The sequence below is a fragment of the Cupressus sempervirens genome, chromosome 10, assembly GCF_028749045.1.
Source record: "Cupressus sempervirens isolate cs-2001-9-10 chromosome 10, ASM2874904v1, whole genome shotgun sequence".
NCBI classification, from domain to species: Eukaryota; Viridiplantae; Streptophyta; class Pinopsida; order Cupressales; family Cupressaceae; genus Cupressus; species Cupressus sempervirens.
Genome location: NC_143127.1, coordinates 840,876,305 through 840,896,103, shown reverse-complemented (window position 1 = coordinate 840,896,103; position 19,799 = coordinate 840,876,305). Strand labels below are relative to the sequence as shown.

The following is a 19,799-nucleotide window of genomic DNA, read 5'->3' as shown; positions in this document are numbered from 1 at the left end:
CATCTCCACATACAAAAGTCAAGTGCTGCAAAGAAATGAGATTTATGTATTAATACATGCTAACTTTATTTCTATTTCAAACAAATTAACTTAAATTTGATACAAGTATATGATGAATTAATTAATTAGACATATAAAACAATGTAACAAACTAGTTAAAACAAGAATATAAAAAAGCCCAAATGCTAATGTCAGGGGCCTATTACATTGCACAACAAAACCAACTAATCAGACAAAAAAATTCATCTAATGCAAGGACACAACAAAATGAACATGAAAAATACTATAACTAATTTGTGCAGTTTACATTAACAGGCCACACATTACCCTAAGTTGTAGCTTACATATTTTAAGGATTTTCCTAGAGTTGAAGATTACATATTTAACGACTCATCCAATTAAAACATAATACATTTTTGTTAGTTCATAATCTTCCTTTTAATTGGCGGACACCACTTTGTCTAGGAAATATGTATTCCATTAACAAATCGAAGACCTTGACATAGTGACTCATCAAACATTTAGGGGCACAAATAATGTTTCTAATATTTATTAAATTCCCCCTACTATAATATTTTGATTATTTTTCATATGCGATATCATTCTCATTTGAGATGTGTTGAGTTCTATAAAATTTAGTGATAGGAAAATACTCTAACTAGTTCTTCTTTTCCATTATCTCATCATCACAGATTCATTCTAGACATCCGCTTTCACAATCTTCATCATCTTTTGTGCATAAATATTTGGCCTGTACTGAATCGGGTATGCCACTGATGCATGTATTTTATTAGGGCTTTATAAAGATTATTACTGACATATTAATAGATGATTTATGTCAAAATGAGAAACCAAGTTGGGCATAGTTTTTAATGACACCATATTTCCTTATACCCACAACTTCCAATCTCCTGTTCAAACAACTTATATTTCATCCACAGATATCAATATTCATCCTTGTATTCTGATAATGTCTGAGATGTATTCTAAAGTCTATGTATATTCTTGACTAAATGTCTTTGATTTTGGAAGAAACTCACACTAAATCCATTTGAAGGGGTAGTGTACATATCTAAAAAGTTTTCTTGTAGAGATGTGCCATATAAATAGCTATCAATTACAGGCTATGATCAAGTATTTCATAGCTGAAATTACTTGTACTTGGTCTGAGATCAGAACACGATAATCTCTAGATATTATGTTGTTGGTTGGGTGCTATACTTAGACTCAATAGAGTCATGCATAGCTGATAAACATAGATGGAATAGATTTGGGATGTTTGGAGTTACAGCCTTGGGTCTGGTTTTATATTTCACATCATAAAGACACTTTATCAATCATTGAGTGGCTACAACAAGATGACTAATGCTGGAAAGCATATGGAATGAACAATGCAGATCTAAGGTGCATTTTGGTAGCAACTTAGGTGGATCTTATAAGGTCAAATAATGCTGCAAAAGTTTCTCATGAAGAGTGCATTCTGGAGCATGTATTGGTACTATTGAGCATGTTAAACTAGGCTTTTAATTTCTTATATATACCCTTGAACATCATAAATCTTCCATGATTGGTTGCATCTTATTTGTTGCTGCTTTGAAGCATACATAAATAACAGATGTCTCTGCACCTTCACAAATGACATCCTTTCTAGTTTCTACTAGTACTTGAGAAGTAGTATTCTTTAGCACTAATAGTACATATGAGCACACCATTCCTAATGCTTGAGACTAAAATTGTCATAACTTTACAAGGTAAAATCCAGACTCTGCATATTGTGGATTGTTTGCAACATATGAAATATATTTATCAACCAATTTCAGCAAAGGAATAAATGACCACTTCCAACACTCATATTTGGTGAATAGAACTATGTGGCAATTGTTTGCAACATTATAAATGGAGGCCCTATTTTTTGCCAAAAAATTTAGGCCCCATCAAAACTTTCCAAAAGTCACCAATGAAAAAGAAACACTTAATATTTAGTGTTAATCCTTTGGTCTTACCACAAATATAGGGTAAACACATACATCCCTAAAATTCTTTTTATCTTTTCCCTTACATATTTAATATTAATTTTGTGGTCTTGTCATAAATACAGGGTCAACACAGGCATCCTTGCAATGTTTTGGGCCTTTGCCCTAACATGAGGAGTGTTAAAGGTGAAGGCAACTATGTAAGAAGCAATTCAAGCACACCTACCTTGTCAAAATTGACAGTCTTGGACAATGTTGATAAGGAAAACAAGATACCTATCCCACAACACTACTATATCACCCAGGGGCACAAGGTGACAAGGTTTCCTCTTATTGTAACAATGGAGCTAGATGAATTAAAGGAGTATTTGGGGGTTATCAATAGGAATGTGGAATTCCCCCAGAGATTGGCATACATTATCCCCCACCCAATAAACAATGAACCAGGGTGTGCAAGGAATAGGAAAGTCTTGGGATGGACAAAAACAATAACGAAGAGGAAGAGGTTCAAACTCTCCCAGACTCAAGTGAAGAGTGGATTAAGGACAACCCTAGAGGTGTCAACATTTCCAAAAGGCCACCCCATGCCCATAGTAAATCAGATTGCACAGTGATAAAATGAGTAGCCCACATCAAGAGGATCTAAAAGCATGAGCCAAGAAGAATGGGGAAGGGAGCTCTGAGAATCCATGGGCAAGAATTAGGGGATCCTGGGAAACAAAGAGCACAATGCATAGCTAAAGTAGGTGGTCAGTGATAAAGTTGGTTTTTTGTTTAATGATACTATCATTCTAGTATGATGTACTTTTGCATTAATTGGAAATTAATATATAACAGATGAACAGGAGGTTAGTGGGTTGTGATTTTTTCACTGGTGTAGCCATGGGTGCTGATTAAAAGCAAGTTTTCATATAGAATAATGGGACTTTTTGTGACTAAAAAAACCAATATGTGACTAAAAAATCCACATATACATTATTCATAACAATGATGTTTCATAAAACTAAAACATGATATTGCTATTAGGATTTAATATGTATTTAATGAGTCAAACTCATCTACCCATGGAAATTATCCTAAGTATCACAATTTGACTTGTTTCTTGAAATATTGGTTTTTATTTTATTTTGGAAGCACGAGTTTAGTTATTTGTAGGAATATTTGAAGAGCAATTATGAGTTGTAACTCATAATCTTTCATAATTGGAAAGGGGGAGGGGGTTTCTACATGTTAAAGTAGATTTCTATGTAACGGCTTCTAGTATTTTATAAATGATTTCTAGTATATGGCTTATAAGAATCTTGTGTTGGTCTATTGTTGATGCTAGAATGACAAGATATTTATAATCTATATAAAATTTATAAAGTATTGATTAAACTAGATGTAAATCAAAACAAATAAGAAAAAGAAATATCTCTTTTCTCACAAATCCATTTATATTGAACTCTAGAACTTTCATGGTAAGATTGAGATTGAGTTGTAGAGCTAACCAAAGCAGTTTATCCACTAATAAAATGATATATTTTTTGTGCAAGTGCGAGCTTGCTAACTGGTGGTAATACTCCAAATGCATCACAAGCTAGCAACACAATGTTCTTTGGATGAGGCCCAACATAAGGAATCTTTGTATTTTGTATAAACTTGATGGGATAAAATGCTCTTGTGTTCTTTGTACAATGACTTAACCAGAGCTCAAGTTCAATTCAAAACAAATAATTTTTGAAAACCCAAATGAAAAGCAAAATGAATTTTTTTTACCAGTAACAGACTTATCAAAGTAGTCCACTTCCCTTGTATATTATTCAAATACAACATTCTCCAACATCGCCATAACCAAGGACAACAAAATTGAATCCTTAATAAAAAAAAGCATTAGTTAATTCCAATAAAATTTTGATATAAATACACTTAAGAGAATAAAATATATGAATGTAGAGGTCTGATGTCAGAAATCATTCAGAGAGCATAGAAGAGATAAACAACCAGAAATCAACTTATACTTAGCTGCTCCATTCTTACAGTAGACAACAAACAAAACACAGGGATTTATCAAATCATCATTAGCATACAACAATAAAAGACAAATAAATTCCTAGTCACACAAACACATCATAGTCCACTCAATAGATAATGACATGATAATTTGGCAAGTAGGGAATACAAGAAAAGTTATTACCAATGAATGGGAGTCAACAAATAAAGACAAGCAATTAGAAAAGATGTCTTCTCAAGGAAGAAGAATAACAAGGATAGAGAAGGAGTGTCGAGTCAACATAAACTACAAGAAGAAAGGAAATCAAATTTAGACACATTAGTGAAAATGTTTGTCCTTGATCCATTGTGAGTGATACTCAAGTTATAATAGAGGAACGAAGACAAGAGTTAATTGAAAACAAGAAGATATCTAAGTTGGTGTAAGGAAAAAAAAACTTTAAATCATAAATTCTCAGCACATAGCCAATAGGGAATCAAAACATTAGGAACATAGCAAGGTTGTGCCTAGAGGAGATACAAAAATCTATGCCATTAATTGGTCTAGTAAAAGAAAATAGATCTACATAGCAACCTAGAAGAAGCAAAAGACAATGTAATGTTTTCAATGCCATGCAATTCTCAAACCTATGGAGAAAAATTGACTTCGTGAAAGCTTTCAACAAAGGAAGATGTTGAATGTTAACATATTGAATGCCTATTTCTTTGGACACATCAACCAAGTTATTTAGTATTTTCGTATGTATGAAGTTCAACAAGTTGACCCAGTTCCTGCTTTCCATTACACAAAATGTTTGAGACTAAATGGAAGAAGATTGAAAGATTGCATTTAGAGAGCCAATCAAGTAATTGATAAACCTAGCATACTCAGATGTTTCCATTTTCCCCTAAAAAATATCAGATTTTGTTATTTTACCTTAACTACATTTGGTTACACCATTTTCCAAAGATCCTAGTAGGCAGAGGCTAGGAATACTTTGGCAAAGATTAAGGAGACCTTTTTAACAGTCGTCAAAGGCATTTTGCTAAAAGTTTCTATATCCCTTTCAACAAATATTGCCCATATTCTACATTTAGGACATCTTATAAGAACATGATTCTTCAAAGAATTCTTTCAAACAATTAATGTGCTTGTATATGCTTGTCAATGCTTCTCCTACATTGTTCTGTACAAATCTGGTAAGGTTTTTAGTATTAATCATATTCTGCATCATTTGGATGAGTGAATGTGTTATTCGTTCTTGCCTCTATATGTAGGCCTTCCCCTCATTATTTTATCTTCTTATATTTGCCTCCATTTTCTTGTTCACTTGTTATGATGCCAAAAAGTGGTTCTCACCTTAGTGCTTTTGCATCAAAAATTATGGTTTTACTCATGCATACTATTGAGAAAGAAAGCCTTCAATACAGAGAAGGGTAGATAGTAAATATTGAGGCAAGCACCAAAAAAAACTCAGTAAAGACATTAAGGTATCTTTAACTTGAGGTTACCCAGAACCTAAAGAGGCAACTAAAATGGGGTTGGCCACCTTCTCAGTAACTGCCAGGAAAATCATGCTTATTTGGAGCCTCCATTCATTCATTCTCACATCATTCATCAAGAATTACAACAATGGTTAACACATTCTCCCATCAAAAAATCTAGACTTTGAGTTGGACATCATCTCCCTTTGTAGTTCTAAATGTGCGTGATGGGAGTTATAATTGTAGGTCATGTGGTTTTGGAGGTTTCAAAACTTGGCTCTGAAACCCATTAACACAGGTGCAACTTAAACCTTTTCTATTTCAGTATTATTTCCTTGATGAAAGGAATAAGGCAACATAACATCTTTATATTATAGGGATCAATGCTTGTAAAAATTATCACTCAAAACATTCAGCAAGGGCACGGGGTATTCTCTTTTGAATGAAGACCATACAGATGTCAAAGGGTCAAAGGGGGTACTACAAAATAGATACTAAATATTTCCCAAATTCATTCAAAGTTTGTGCCATTTAAAGATGCTATATAACAATTCTACTTGGCCTTAAATATTTTATGTGGTTAAATTTTAATAAGAAGACATTGTAACCAATTAAGGACACCTCTACTTTACTCAATATCTTTGCAAGCATGAACCTTTGATATTGAAGTTTTCTTTCCTTGATAAATGTAATCAACAACATAATATCTTGTTTTCTGGGGACCAATGCTTTAACACTAAAATCAGTCAGCAAGGGCACTAGGTGTTCTATTTTGAAAGAAGACCATATTGAATGCTTTCCACATACAACGAAATTTTGCAAACTTATACTTGCAAAATTGGGTCATTCAAAGAATCCCTAACTCTTCACAACATTGTTGTAGCAATCTTAATTTTACTTGTAATTCTTTTCGAGGATACAATTTAGTACTCAGACATTTTAATCTACAAACATCACCTCAGCTATACTCAATTCTGCTAAAAGAAGACCACATACTGAATGTTTTCTCCACATACATTCAAATTTTGCAAACTTATACCTACAAAAATAGGTCATTCAAAGAATCCCTACTTCTTCATAATATTGCTATAGCAATCTTAATTTGCATTTAATGCTTTTAGAGGATGCATTTTAGTACACAAACATGTTAACCTAGAAACATCACCTTGGCTTTACTCAATGCTACTAAAATGCAACATTTTCATGGATGCAATTTACTTGACACTTATTTTTGTTGCAAGTGGGGGCAGGGTGTGTGTGTGTGATATTTCACATTGTGAACAACTTTACCTATTAGTGTAAATGGTTCAAAGAATGCCTCACCCATTCTCAAGTTTACTACGATCACCCTCTTTACAACATTCGGGTACAAGCTTGCATCTATCAAGAAATGATATCATACCAAAAGCTAGCTAAGTCTGGACACTAATTTTACCAAATTTGCTTAAAATACAAATGCAGCTTGGAATATGTAACTGCTCATATGCTTTTGATTTTTGTCCAGCACTAATTCCATTTTTGAGGAAGCTATTCTATAATTACTATTAATGCCCTTGTACTTTCATCACTCAAGAGTTTGGACACGTAAACTTTGGGCATCGAGTTTCATATCTGAGAAGAAACATAGTACTATTCTCAACCAAGCTTGTTGTCAACGAACTCCATTGCCTTGCTCTTTACATACTCAACACATGATTCATCGCCTTGAGATTTCTCATATTCGAGGTATTTCTTGAAAAGAAACTTCATTTTCTTAGGAGGTAGATCAAGGCATATGACCCTTTCAAAAAGGGCTCAAATTATAGATGCATCTCCTCTACAAATTTTTTGGTCAAGATATACACTCCATAGATCTGTTCTTTTGGGATAGTTCCTTAAAACTCCTTCAAATAGTCATCGTGCTCTTTCTGCTGAACCAATTTTAAATTCAAGGATTGCTATCTGGGAGATGAATTTTATGTGTTTGTGGCATGGAAGTCTCAGAAGTGCACTGTCCAAAGTCATATGAGTTGAATCACTTCCACGCTTCAACATATTCTGTATATTCCTCAGCCAGACCTCTGAAGATGTTTTGAATTTCCTAGTCATCACTTTAAGTAGCTGATCTGCCATATCATTTTGTTCAGTCCGTTCATACATGCCCAGCAGAGCAAGGTGAACTTTTTTGGGGTCACAATACTACAGTACCCTTTGGAAGACCTTTAGAACTGCTTCATTTGGTGGAATGCCATAAACATTTTCCAAATTAAAATAAGCCACCCAAAATGTTTAGTTTTTCTCGTTCCTCCCTGAAGTTTATTGTTTGCAAGGCCCTCTCAGCAACAGCACACACCTTCTCAACATCTACAAGGGACAACATAAAAGCCATGTACTCGATCCAAACAAAGCTGTTGTTTGGAGATGCCCTCACCAACTGCTCATATTCATCCATAGTATCAGGTGCCTTGTCACCTTCTAAACATTTTTCTTCTGCAACTCTTATCTCCAGCTCCCTCTGCTCTTTAAGCCTTTTCTTTGCCCGCTTGGTCAGTTTTGTCCCATCTTTTTCTACCAGTTCAAAGGGCTCATTTGTAAGGTTTCCTTTGATGTTATCTTTTGTAACATCTGACATGTTTATGTCTATATCAAGTGCAACTTCTAGAGGGGGCACAGATGCCCTTGCATCAAATTCCCTCACAGAAGGGAATGTATCAATAATCAATATATTCTCAATTTCATTTTTATCACTGTCTTCAGATGAATTATCATTTTCTTCAACTTCAGAGTAATCAACATTCTCAAACACATCTCCATCTTTAGCCACAGACATACTATATGGAAAAATACCAGATATTACTTTGTTTCCCAAATAAGAATCCTTCATCCCCAACGTAATGTGATTGTCTTTCTCATCAACCTTAAGAACCTTAGCTTCAACACTCTCACCAACACTATAGTTCATTAGAATGTTAACATTATTGTTATTTGATAGCTTGGATGCATGGCAGTACCCTACAGTGTTACTACTCTCAATAGTTACAAATATGCCAAAGGGTTCAACATGGTTAATAACCCCTGATATCATGTCTCCAACATGAATATTTAGCTTACTCAAATCACCTTCCACTGCTTCTTTAGCTGATTTAGTTTCAAGCGTCATGTCAACTCGACAAGAGACATGATCCACACTCAAAATCCTGCCTTCAATAAGCTTCCCTGGTGGAAATTCTTCCTTCAAATTTTCATATACTGTAGCAGTCAAATTAGATAGAAGAACTCTTGCATTTAAATGGGGAGAAAGTATTGTAAAGCACCCTTTACTTGAGATACTCTTCACATAACCCTTAACCTCCATACTTTCCCTAAGATCGCTGATTTTGTCAATTGACCATCTCAGATATTCTAATTGTGATTTATTTGTATTTCTCTCTTCAACAGCTTCATTGTCTATCCATTACTACCTCAAGGACAAATCAATTTGCAATTTCCCATCAGCTATTGTAGTAACTAATAGGACTTTGCACTTAACAAACTGTCCTTGCTTAAACCCATTCACAAATAGAATCAGACCAATGTTCAAGTTAATCAAGCCTCTTAGTCTTGAGAGCTTGTACCCTAGTACAAAAAAGTGTTCCACACTGAGCACTAATTTAAACAGTGTGCACAATGTGTTCCACCAGCTCTTGATCGAGTTGCACCAAACCTTACAGCATATAGCTGATAAGAAATTCCTAGGTGTTGATATCTTTTAGGATGGATTTCATAAAGAAGAGGACAAGACGATGAGAACCGTTGGCTGCTGGCTAGGCTAGGGCTCTTTCCCTAGCCTGTTATTGTTATTTGATCTCTACTATTTTTTCCTCTTCTGCTTGGATTGCCGGCTACTAGACATAGTTTGTGTGGGTGTTTTTGGTAATCTTCTGCAGTTTGTGTGGGTGTTTTTGGTAATCTTCTGCAGTCAATTTTGGATTGGGGTTTTTTATTGTTTGCATGGCAGGGCTTCGGATTTCTTCTGCATTGGTGAGAACATATGGTTCTTCTCCAACTATGCGTGCAATGAGATCTGAATCGTTTTATTCAGGGGAGAGCTCCAAGTTGAAAAGAGTTAATGGTTGTTTTCTGCATAACCATGATCGCCCTATTTTGGTTATTCCTCCAGCGGCTGTTATGGAGGACATTGAATATTGGACCAAGCATGCTTTGATTTGCAAATTTCTTGGAATTCGGATTTCCCTATCTGCTCTTGCGGCATGGATCCACCGCTCATGGCAGGTGGAAGGCGATATGGAGATTATGTTGGTAGGGAATAGTTTTTTTTTTTATTGTATTCTCTTGCATGTCTGATCGTGATCGTGTTTTTGAAAGAGGCTCTTATTTCTACAACCATGTGGGGTTATTTGTCAAACCCTGGCATTCAGGATTTAATTCTATTGAGCATCTCCCTTCAATAGTGCCAGTTTGGGTTCGCTTGCCTTGCCTTCCCTTGGAATTTTGGTGTGAAGACATCCTTCGAAAAATTGCTTCTTTGTTGGGGAAGCCGACTATGATCGCACATCAATCCCTCGATAAAAAGGTTATTTCTTATGCTAGAATTTGTGTTGAAATTAATTTGAATAACCCATTACCAGATTCTTTGGAAATTTGTCTTAGGGCTTCTTCCTAGGTGCAACAGTTATATTATGAATCCCTCCCTTTTCGCTGTCGGATTTGTCATGAGTATGGTCATCTACAGCATTAGTGCCCCCGTAACTTGACTTTCAAAGGAATAGATGGTTTTACTACTGGCAATGGTGGTTTGGCAGGTTCTACAGGGAAAGGACAATCTCAGATGGCTAATACTACCAAGGGGATGAATCTGCAAGATGCTATAGGTAAGGGTAAGGCTCAAATGCAGGATAAGGATGGATTTACCACTGCTTGCCCACAGGCTAAGGGGTGTGGTCAGAAGAGGCCTTTGAAAGAAAGACTATCTAATTCAGGTTTTAATCGCTTTGAGGTGTTGGATAGTATGGCTGTAGAGGAGGGTATTCCTCCTCCTATCTCTTCTGATCCAGTTTGCCCATATGAGGGATTTGTTCCTAATGATGCTTGTGGGGCATCCCAAGTTGTAGTACACCAGAACTGTGAGGTCCCTATAGCTCCTTTGACAGAGGCTCTGGTGACACCTACGGTGTTGGAGGATAATGATGTTGTTTTGGCTGACCTGGTTAAGGATGTGCTACCATTAGGTAAAGGCAAGGGATCTCCTCTCCCCTTGGGGTTGATGCCTAGACCCTTTAAGCGGGTTTCTTTTACTCCCCCTCTAAGAAGTGGGGGCAAAATAGACCAAGAGAAGATTAAACTCACAGGAGATATATTGATTGAGTCTGGTTTAGTGAAACCTTTGGATGCTCATTTTTCCAATTCTACCCAATGATGATTATTCTCTCATGGAATATTAGGGGATTGAATAGCATCCCTAGACAAAAGGCTATTCATAACTTGGTGGTTGATCATAGTCCTGATGTTTTTTGTATCCAAGAGACTAAGCTCTCTATGGAGTCTATGGTCCAACATGCCTCGAGTATTTGGTCTAGTGGCCAATGCCAGTGTGTTGGGGCAAGTAGCAGTGCTAGTGGTTTAGCTATATTTTGGGATCCACAGAAAATTTCTCCTCTTGGCTGGGTGTCTTCTCACTCAGCTCTCTCTATGGTAGTTTTTGCTCTAGACTCAGGAGAGGTAATATGGTTACTAATGTGTATGCACCTGTTGATCTTGTGGGAAAGGAGGAACTTTGGAACCATATTCAATATGTTAGAAATTATCACCCTTATCATCCTTGGGTGTTAGCATGGGACTTCAATTCAATTTTAAGTCTAGAGGAGAAGCATGGTGGTTTGGCTAGACTGGGGCCTTCTTTTGCTCTTCTTCAGCAACACACATCTCTTTTTCATCTCTCTGATGTTAAGCTTTCTAATGGTCTATATGCTTGGAATAATCGAAGGACTGGAGATGATGCTATCTCAAAACGTTTGGACAGATTTCTTGTTTCTTGCTTCTAGGTTAGTGGCACTCTTACTCTCTCTTCGAAAATCCTTGATTGGAGGGGTTTTGATCATTGGCCAATCAAATTTTTTGCTATTGGGGCTTGTGTTCCAAAGCATCCTCCTTTTAAGTTCCAGTTGATGTGGCTTTGTGACTCCTCTCTTCGTGATTTTGTTTTATGTTGGTGGAAAGATGGTGCTCCTGCATATGGTACTGCAATGTACTCATTTTCTAAAAGGCTTCAATATGTTACAAGGCAGCTCAGGATATGGAATAGGCAATGCTTTGGGAACCTTCACTCTATGAAGAGGCTTGCTCAAGAAGATCTTGATGTCATCACAAGGGAGATTAGAGATCGTGGTTTCTCTGAGGATCTTGGAAGGGTTGAATCCCTTGCTTCTAGAGCTCTAGAAGAATGGGAACTTTGAGAGGAAATTTTTTGGAAGCAAAAGGCTAGAGTTGATTGGCTCCAGGAAGGTGATTGGAACACTACCTTTTTCCATAAAACAGTACAATCTTGCCGAAATCAGAGCAATATCTCTTCTTTGATTAATTCTCAAGGTATCCAACTGAATTCCTTGCAAGCTTTGTTCTAGGAGGCTACTCGGTACGTTTCTACCCTCTTTTTTGAGGACTCTCCTCCTACTGATAATGAAGAAAATATTATTTTTTCTTGTATTCCTTCCCTTATCACTCAAGAAATGAATGATTATCTCATACGTCCAATATCTTTGGAAGAGCTGGAGGAGGTGGTCTTTGGCATGCCTAAGGGGAAGGCTCCTAGTCCTGATGGCTTTCTAGTTGAGTTCTTTCAAGAATTTTGGGACATCATTAATCATGATTTGTTTGAGGTGGTTAAAGAATCCTATTCTCCCAAGCAGATGCTTCAGGCTTTGAATTCTACATTCTTGACTCTTATTCCTAAGAGAGAGGGTGCTAATTAATTGGATTTTTTTAGACCAATTGTCTTATGTAATGTGGTTTACAAAGTTATTACTAAGTTGATTGCTGAGAGAATTAAAAAGTGGCTTCTCATTATTATCTTAGAAGAACAAGGTGGTTTTGTTGCTGGAAGACAAATTTTGGATGGGGTGGTTATTGCTACTGAGGCTATTCACTCTATGGCTACTTCAAAGGAGAGAGCAATGTTTGTTAAGCTAGATATGGCTAAGGCCTATGATAGAGTTAAATGGAGTTTCCTAAGGAGTATTCCTCTTTCTTTTGGATTTAGCTTTGACTGGGTTAGTTGGACTATGAGTTGTGTTACTTCTGCCTTTTTTTCTGTTCTTATTAATGGGCAACCTTCTCAGCTATTTGGTGCCTCTAGAGGCCTCCGCCAGGGTGACCCCCTCTCCCCATATCTTTTCATCATCATGACTGAAGGCTTGGGTAGATTCATTAAGTATCAGGTGTCCTAGAATTCTATTCAGGGGTGGCGGTGGGGTAATGGCTTACCTTCTCTTTCCCATCTTCAATTTGTTGATGATTCTGCTCTTGTGAGTCTTGCTAGGATCAAGGAAGCTAAACCCTTTCGACATGCTTTGGACATTTATTTGGCAGCTTCAGGCCAGAAAGTTAATGAGCCCAAATCTTCCATTTACTTTTTTAACACTCCTGATTCTATTCAGCACAGGATTGTTGGTATCCTGCGGTTTCAGATTGGGTCACTTCCTTTGACTTATCTTGGCATTCCTATTGCCGTTTCTAGGCAGCCACGTCTCTTCTGAAAAAATTTGATTACCAAGCTTCAAGATAAGGTTAATCATTGGACTCATAGATGGCTTTCTACTGCTGCCTGGGTCACTCTTCTTCAAGCTATTATCCAAGCTCTTCCCACTTATAGATGTATGGTTCAAGCTGCTCCTATTTACTTTCTCAAGGAGTTTGATGCTCTCTCTCGGCAATTCCTTTGGAGTGGTAATTTGCATAGTACTAAATGGAACTTGATTAGTTGGACAACTGTTTGTAGGCCTAAAAAGGAGGGTGGTCTTGGTCTTCGATCAGCTCTCTTGAGTAGTCAAGCATTGGCTGCTAAACTTTATTGGCGATGGTGCTCTGGACAACATCAACTTTGGGCTCGTATTATCACTCATAAATATTTATATGGTGTTGATCCTTGCTCTATTTCTACACTTCCTCTTGAAGGTCGTGGCTCAATAGTCTGGCATACTTTGAAGACAGGTGCGGTGTTAGTCAAGAGGGGTTTGTTCTGGATATGTAAAGGAGGTTCTCAAGCTTTGTTTTGGTCTGATGCTTGGGATGAATTCCCTTCCATTTTATCCATGTACCCTCATCTTTAGTCTCTTTCTAACTCTTTTCATGCCACTAGATGGGATAAAGTGGCTCATTACAAGACTCCTTATCAATTGGGACCTGTTGTTGGCTACAGATGGAAGCATTCTTTTGATTGGCCTCCTAGAGGTACAGACGTGGATCATCAACAGCTTTCTCAGATTCTGGCCTCTAGAGAGTGTTCCTCTTTGCTCAGTCCAGATGTTTTGGCTTGGGGAGGTACCTTGTTTGGTAAATATCATGTCTCTACTAGGTATCAGGAGATAACTAGAAAATTATTTGGGGATGCCGAGGTCCCTTGGTGGAAGCAAGTTTGGAATAAAGTCTCTTGGTCCAAGTGCAATTTTTTCATGTGGCTAGTGGCTCACAACTGCTGTCTTACATGGGATAATCTTTGTAAACGTGGATTTTAGGGTCCCTCTTTTTGTGTTTTGTGTGGTAATGGGGAGGAGTCTGTCTCCCATATGTTCTTCCATTGCTCCTATTCTCTTCAGCTATGGCACCTTTGGTGGAGTGCTTGGGGTTTCTCTTGTAGGCATGCTTCCTCTTTGCTTGAGTTCTGGGCCTACTTGGGAAGTGTTCCCTTCAAGTCTTCTCCTCTTCATGCTGCTTGGATTGCTGGCCCATCATTCTTGCTTTGGCACATATGCTTGGAGAGGAATCCTCGAATATTCCATGATGTTCGGCTTGGTGTTTTGCATCTTTGGTGGAAGATCTCACATTCTCTTTAGGAAACTATTCATGTGAAGTGTGAGCTAGATGGGGGTATGGATCCGGTTGATCTTGCTACATGCAATCGCCTCAATTTTCATCTTCAGGATGGGGCTGCAGCTCAAAGGTTCCTTCTATGTCCAGGCAGCTTCAACATCAGAGGAAGGGTCGTGTAAATCAAGATGGGCATTGGACTCCTCCTCCCTATGGAGTTCTAAAAATTAACACTGATGGTTCTTCTCGGGGGAATCCAGGCCCTGCTAGTATTGGGGGAGTGGCTCGTTGTAGTTTTGGTGATGTTAAATTCTTTTTCTCGGTTCATAAGGGTGATTTCACTAACAATCTCATGGAAGCTCAGGCTATTTTATATGCTATGGAACAGTGTTGCTTGCAGGGATGGAGTATGATTATCTGTGAGTCTGATTCCCAGGTGGTGGTGAATTTTCTTTCTTCGCAGGAGCTTGAGGATGTTAGTTGGCAGCTGGCCACTATTGTTAATTAGATTATTCTCTTCTCTACCTCTTTTCAATTCATTAGGTTCATATATATTCCTCGTGAATGGAACAGAGCTGCTGATTGTTTAGCCAAATGGGCTTCTAGTCATGATCCGGGTTGGAATATTATGGATAGGAGCCAACTTTCCTTTGAGATGGTGCAAGAATTTGATGATCTTGTTGCTCAGGATCGAGCTCCTTGTTGAGCTCTCCTTGTTGTATTCCTTTCTGTCTTAATAAATTTTTACCCCTCTTTTTCCAATGGATAGATTTCATAAAGGGTTTGTTTACCTCATTTTGATCAATTTTTATTAACGGGTTCACAACCAGGCCAGAAAATGCATAAAGAGTACCACCCACATCAGAGCCTGAATTGTCAATCTCTAATGAATATCTCCTCTCCCAACATTTGTTGTAGTTTTTTGAGTGATCACTAGAGTTTAGGAAAAGATGAGCCCATCAAGAATTTAATTGTGTGTATTTTCTATGTTTTAATGTTTGGTAGAATGGAGTTAATGAGTAGAGAGCATTATAAAACTCTGTAATTTTTGAATCAGAATTCATGAAGTAATACATTTCTTAGCACTCTATACCCTTTCTTTGTTATACTGGGCCTAAAGTGGAGATAGCTGCTTCAAAGCTAATTCCATAAACCAAGGACTTGGCACAAGGCATTTTCTATGCTCATTATGCTGCAAACAGCCATTGTGATACCCACGACTTGGGATTTGACACAATAAGCCATTTCCATGACTCATATCAGGCTTTTCTTATAAGAGAACCTGGCAATACTTAGGGAGAGATTATTGGTAATTACAGGTCCATGGTTGTGATCCTGTGACTTGTACCAGCACTAAAGGACGTTAATAGTCAAAATGTTGATATATTTTGGATATATAAAAACGAAAAATGTTTTGCTTCCATGTTTCCTGCACTCCACAAAAATTCAAGTATGGAACCCTAGATTATTACACATGCATGGGTTTGAATATACACTGATTTATTACACTTCGAAATGCCTTAGTTAATTTTGCAAAATCCTGGATCAACTTAGAGCAACTGAAATGCACAATTTTTTGACTTTTAATAGTTGAATTGTAGTAAATAATAAATGTACAACTATTGGAGCCACGTATGGTGAATATTAGATGAGTTTCATGTCTAGATTTGAATGTAGAAGTTCTGTAGCAATAATACTATCCAAGAAAATGAACTAGTGACATCTTGTTGCAGCTGGAAATAGTCGATTAGAGCTTGCACAACAGTCCAAAACCTTCCATTATGATGATAACAGTCAATAAAATTTCTTTAAATAGTAAAAGATGCAGATGTTTCTTTCCCTAAGTGCTATTGTAACCTCCTCCATTGAGGGTATGTCGAAATAAGGCCAAAAAATCAGAAATAACAGTAGTAGTAAAAGTAGTTCTGCCTTCCCAACTGGAACTATTGTCGTGGTGGCAAATGATGACAAACCCTCACTATAAACTCTCCAAAATGATGGCATTACTAATAAATATGTGAAATGTGTGACATGTGATGATGAATTGATGTCCTCCATGCTCCTATTCTGAGGTTGATGGAAATATATACTAGTCATTGCATTGTTGATGAAGAATCATTCCACCAAAATGTTTATTCCACTACAAAAACAACATTTTATCTAGCCAAAATTGTTTCTTTCATTGTAACAACCAACAACATTATGACAATACAATATGTCCAAAATCTAAACTCTTCATCCTAATGATGGATCACTGTGTGTGATCCGAAACGTTGATGCTAAAAAAATATAGACATAATAAAATCCAGAAAAACTCTAATTATTGTTAATGGATTGTGGAAACCAAATGTCACTAAAATCTAAGTTGCTGATACGAGTGTGGGAAGGATATGGATATGCTGGTATGACATTGTTTTATCTTTACAGTATGTTATACACATAAAAAAAATTAAATAAAGTATACTTAATTCTAAAACTAAATATGTTTGATGGTATGATACAACATCATTGATCAATGCCAAATGCCAAAATCATTGCAAGTATAGGATTGACGATCAACTGAAAATTGATAAGAGAATTGTGCATTCCTAGGGCATGGGTGTATCCCAGGGCAAACCTGTACTCAGATGCACTTGGTATGGGTGTGGGACAGGCTCTGATGCCAGGTAACATTGTACAAAACTTGTAAAATTCTAAAATCTGTAATGAGAACCCTCTAATCAGGAACCATCGTATCTGTAACTTGTAATTAATCCAATCAGCACATGCAATTCCTGCCAATGTTGGAGATGAAGGCTACGTTCCCAAAATTCAATAGTGAATCTTTATGAGTCTTCATCCTTCAAGATAGTCAAATCAACTTAGGGTTTTTGCTTTTGGAAGAAATTTTGAACACAACTCAAATTCTAGAAATTGAATGTGCCATCCAAATTTGAAATTGTCAACACTATAATATTGCCATTTATTCATATAGCTTGTGACCAAGCTCAAGAAGGTCATTAGTCTTGGTTGTGGTAACTGTTTCCCTACATCTGTTATTATCTTCTTGAGGTGCAAGTGTGTGTACTTGGATCAGTTACTAGGATTTTGCTACCAACTTGGCCCGAGTGATGTCCTAATGCACCTTTGTTCTCTTTAAAAGAAAATTAGTACTATCCTGGACGACAGGGCGAGTAATTTATTTGTGTATTACTTTCTACTAGTCCTAATGCCCGTGTTGAATACTTCCTGGTTAGCTGTTAATTTTAAGGGAAACTGACATATTTGTTGTGTTTTTACTATTACCTTCTCGATGACCATCAAATTTTTTTATTATATTTATCAAGTAGGCAAAATTGGAAGAAATGCTTCAAATTATGCAGATTGTTGGTTGCATGAAAGACAAGGTTTAGGGGTTAGAATTCTATGCTTCGATGGAAAGGCATGAAAGTTACCAGAGTTGGGTGTGGGAATATGCTGGCAGCATTCCAAAGTATGATATTCTGGAAACTGTGTTTTTTCCTGCAAACTGTGTTATGTATATGCATTTACAATATGTAATATATAAAGTTATATTAGTATTTCTTAGTATGTCCATTTCAAATTGCTTTTTAATTGGTAATATATTTATGTCTTAAATTTTATTTTTGGTCTGTGTTTGGATGCTCTGTTGCTATTTCATAGAATAGGTATATTAATATGTTAATATTGCATGCATTACTTTTTCTAAATTTTATTATGTTATATCACAATTAGAATTTTTCACAAAATGCAACTAACTGGTAGTCTATTTTGGGGAGATTCCTATTCTAAGATTTTCTCCCAGGCTAAATTCCGATTATCCACATTCCTGCTAGCCAGATTAGGTAGTTGACGATAAGGGTTTGACTCTATCATCTTAACTAATTTAAAAAAAAAAAATTCATATCTAGACTCCATTTTCAGTTTTAAAAAATATTTTTTTCTTTCTTTTGGAGAGCTCCCACCCCTTACAAAGTTTTCCATCTTGACATTCAGGTGTAGAGCAACTTGTTCTAGTGGGCCTTGGCGACAATGATCAATGCATCAAGGATCACTTTACTGCTTGGAATACAATCTTTGTTTCAAAATTGACAGATTAAACTATCTTCCTATTATCTGTAATGTGGTACACATACAGTAACTAGATAAAGATATTTTATTTGTTTTTGAAGATTTTGAAATTCAGTCCTACGTAGTATCAGTCTATTCTTTCAGGTGAGAGTTGGTGTGGCCTAAATTGGACCAGTTACTATGTGATGAAGATGATAAGCCCACAAGTACTACATCTTGTAAAGCAGCCATACCGGACTATCAAAGAGAAATTTGTGATTCTACAGTATCAGTTTATGGGGAAGCTTATTTACCCAAGCCCAGTGATGAAGTAGTTTATGATATTCATCGTCCCTGCAGGTTAAATAGAACCTACTCATATTCATTGTCTATTTATAAATATCATGTATTATTCTTTTATTTAACATCACTTGTATAAATTTTGTGTTGTCAATCGATATGCAGAGAAGATGTGGCTTTGAGACAAGAGCTTCATACACCTCTATCTGATCGATCGTGCATCCATTTGGAATTTGATAAATCAAACATTGGTCTTGTGTACATTCCATATTCCTTTTATTTTTAAAGTTAATATATGTTTTCCTTGAGTTAATGGTCTATGCATATGATTCACACATGGCCTCTTGCTTCTTTAATCACTAATTCACATGTATCTTTTTGCTTCTATAATAACATAATGTCATAAAGTGCACATTATTTTCATTTAATGGGGAGAAACCGCATTTATGCTTGATTATTCTACAGAGTTTATGTAATCCCTAAAAACTAGAAGCAAGTTGAAGCCATAAATTACTGACCACGCTTGCAGACTTTCTGTAGAAATGTTCTTATAGCATAGGGCTGAGCTTTGTCTCTGAAATTCTGAATATTTTCATGTGAATAAAGCACTTGAATTTTAACATGATTGCATATAAAATTAGACTATAATGTTTTAACTATAGTATTTATATAACATACGGCATCCTCTGGTAATCTAAACAGTTTGATCACTTGTCTACTTTGTTACTGGTTTGCTGGTTCCCCTGTATCCAGGTGCATTTTGGTTCTGGATTCTAGATTGGTTTGCCTTGAAATTCTGCCAAGGAGTGTTTATTTGTCTCAATTTGGATAGAACGCAGAAGCATTGATCACTACCATATGCAAAAGTCACCCGTAATCTTCTGTCAAACATATAATAATATCAAGCTTCAATGAGAGTATCTCTTCTTATTATTGTTTTGTTACGTTTGACAAAAGATTGTGGATGACTGTTGCATATGATAGTGATCGATGCTTCTGTCAATGAAATTCTAGGAGGCT

At 36.5% G+C, this 19,799-nt stretch overlaps 1 long non-coding RNA gene across 1 annotated transcript; it reads left to right on the top strand.

Annotated features, from left to right (window-relative positions):
* Positions 1–6,992: 6,992 nt before the first annotated feature.
* Positions 6,993–19,099, top strand: LOC149536607 (uncharacterized). The gene is made up of 3 exons (XR_016357104.1): positions 6,993–7,154; positions 18,426–18,839; positions 18,945–19,099. It is a non-coding gene; the product is annotated as an uncharacterized LOC149536607 (long non-coding RNA).
* The last annotated feature ends 700 nt before the right edge of the window (positions 19,100–19,799 follow it).